This window comes from Lemur catta, chromosome 1 (genome assembly GCF_020740605.2).
Source record: "Lemur catta isolate mLemCat1 chromosome 1, mLemCat1.pri, whole genome shotgun sequence".
NCBI classification, from domain to species: Eukaryota; Metazoa; Chordata; class Mammalia; order Primates; family Lemuridae; genus Lemur; species Lemur catta.
Genome location: NC_059128.1, coordinates 191,602,476 through 191,605,061, shown reverse-complemented (window position 1 = coordinate 191,605,061; position 2,586 = coordinate 191,602,476). Strand labels below are relative to the sequence as shown.

General features: G+C 31.2%; 1 non-coding gene across 1 annotated transcript; it reads left to right on the top strand.

Annotated features, from left to right (window-relative positions):
• Positions 1 to 202: 202 nt before the first annotated feature.
• LOC123630968 lies at positions 203 to 304 on the top strand. The gene has a single exon (XR_006732891.1). It is a non-coding gene; the product is annotated as a small nucleolar RNA U13 (small nucleolar RNA).
• Positions 305 to 2,586: the final 2,282 nt, after the last annotated feature.

The following is a 2,586-nucleotide window of genomic DNA, read 5'->3' as shown; positions in this document are numbered from 1 at the left end:
AATCTTACTTGTTGATGTTCTTATTGTTACAGTTAATATTGACAATTAAATTCTAAAAACGTGGATTTCGTTGCATATAACTCACACACAGAAAACAATAAAAAATAACAAATTAGAAAGGATTATTTTGTTTTAATAAAATGCCGTGGCCCCAGGGAACAATTACTTTTCTAGTATGGCAGTCAATGTGTTAAAAGATGAGATCCTTTTGTGGTTAAGTGTGATGATTGGGTTTTCACACTTATGCATGAGATGAGCCTTTCTCATACCTTTTTAGGACATCAGCACATGTACTTGTTTGACATAAAAAAAAGATGAAAAAAATATATAAAGGTAAAAACTAACATTTACATAGAGATTGATAGCAAATATCAAATATGCAGACTGCAAAATAAGTCAGTCAATAAATGAATTAGTGAATAAAATAAATATTTCACAGGAAATAAATATTAAAAAATAACAAATGCGTTTCTCTTGATTCTTATAGATAACAGAGAGAACAATTGGGATACTTTTGGATAGTATAATTGTAGGAAGACATTTCAACTGGGAACTGAACAATTTTGAAAAGCCAGGAATGAAGTGCTTTCCAGAATATTTCACAAAACACAGCTATCTGGATGCCTAGGAATAGCCAGAGAATAGCATTATGATGATGGGCAAGATGTCAGAATATAATTGTGTTCTGAATTATGGAGCTCCCAAAAAGAAAGTGTAGTTCTTGTCTGGACACCAGGAAATGGATGCCATTTATCAACTACAGTTGTTATGAAGAAGGCTATTAACATAATTGCTGTTATTTTTGCAGGAATGTGATGAACTACAAGAACAGAAGCTGATGTCCAGCAATATTCATTCTCCTGGCTGGACCATAAGCATTAGTTTCCATCTTGCTGTAGATTATGTAAAGCTCTTTAAAATATTTTATTAGGTTCTCATGTCTTGTTTATCAAATATTTAAATAAAAATACATATTTTGACAGAGTTGCCCATTTGAAAAATAAATTAAAAGGTAGATAACTATAATCAACATCTATAAATATTTTCTTTTCTCTCAAAAAATCTCAAAAAGATTGCCAATTTTACATTTCAAAGTCTTTTGTCTTTTATTATTTATTGTGTGAGGGATGGAAGGGTGGGATTTTACAGAAAAATTAATTCCAAAGCTTGCCAAAGCTATTAAAATGAGCTCTCAAGTTTTCCCTGAAACACCATGTAGTAAAGACCAATCTGAGCAAAACCCTCAGTTGTCAAAGCTCTGTCTCTATGACCCAGAGCTTTTGGATTGACTTCTCTCACTAAAGAATTATGTGTTTTTAAGAATGCGGACCATTGTAAGAAAATTACAAATTACAACATGATTTATCTTGGGATATTATATATTGATTTGATATAGATGTAGATATGGATCTGTGAATTACAAGTGCTAATGTCTGAGAAAGTCTTTCAAGAAAAAATATTAAAGAAAAGCTAAAGATGCAAGTAAGTAAGCACTTTCTGTAATACTCTTAAAGGCGAGATTCAGAATACAGAGAAAAGAGAATGCAGGTAAAAATGGAAAAAATAGAAGTCCTATCCTCCACAACCAAAATATGGATGATTCCTTGTCCATTTTCCATTGTGTGATATCACAAGGAAGAGTGTCCCTTCTTACTCATCTAGTCTCAGGTCCAGTGTTAGCTACTTTTGTGGTACCCTAACACCTGTAGCTTTTTTTTTTTTCTTCAAGGAATTCTATAAATCAAGAACTAATGGAGTTGATGATCCTTTCCACAAGGCTCATCTTTCCTCTTTCTTCTTTTCACAGTTTAAGGAAGTAATCTGGAGTAAGAATTGTTGGTAAATGCCACTCAGAGAATCTCCGAGCATCTACCATTATATTTGGTTAACTAGAATTTGGATGCAAAGCATCCTATTAAAAATTTAGATTGAAAATTTTTTTTGAAACTTTGAAATACATCTCCCAAATCCTGATGTGCTATCAACCTCTTGTAAAATAAATTGTAAATACCGTAACTCCACAAAAGAACATCATTCTAAAACTCATTAAGGACTTCATTATGTTAAGTACGTTAGTGGCACACAAATTATGAAGCAAGGTAGTTTGAATATTTTACAAATAATATTAAATGATCATACCCTTTGAGTTTAACTAAATTCCTTGTTATCATATAAGCACCCAAATTCAACACTTTGATTTCATGGTCTTAGTCCTTAGTTTAGAGCCTTTTTCTTATATTTAACAGTTAGCCTTTGAGCATCATGAATAAACAGGGAAAGTCTTGCTCTTTTCTCTTCTACAGCCTTAAGTCTATTCAACCATAAGAAGAAAGAAATAGCTGCGAGCAGCCTGATTTTTTATTTACCATCTTAACTTTCTGCAAGATATTTATAGTTGTTAGTTCTTTTTATAAATATTTTAAAGAATTAAAGTTATTATTTTCCATTTTTTATTTGAAACAACAGCAGTGATAACAACAAAAAGGTAGAAACATAAAATCCATCTTTAAATAGCTTTCAACGTAAATCATTCACTAAAAAATAGAGAAAGATAACTTGTTTCTTACTAGGATGACATTTCTTCTT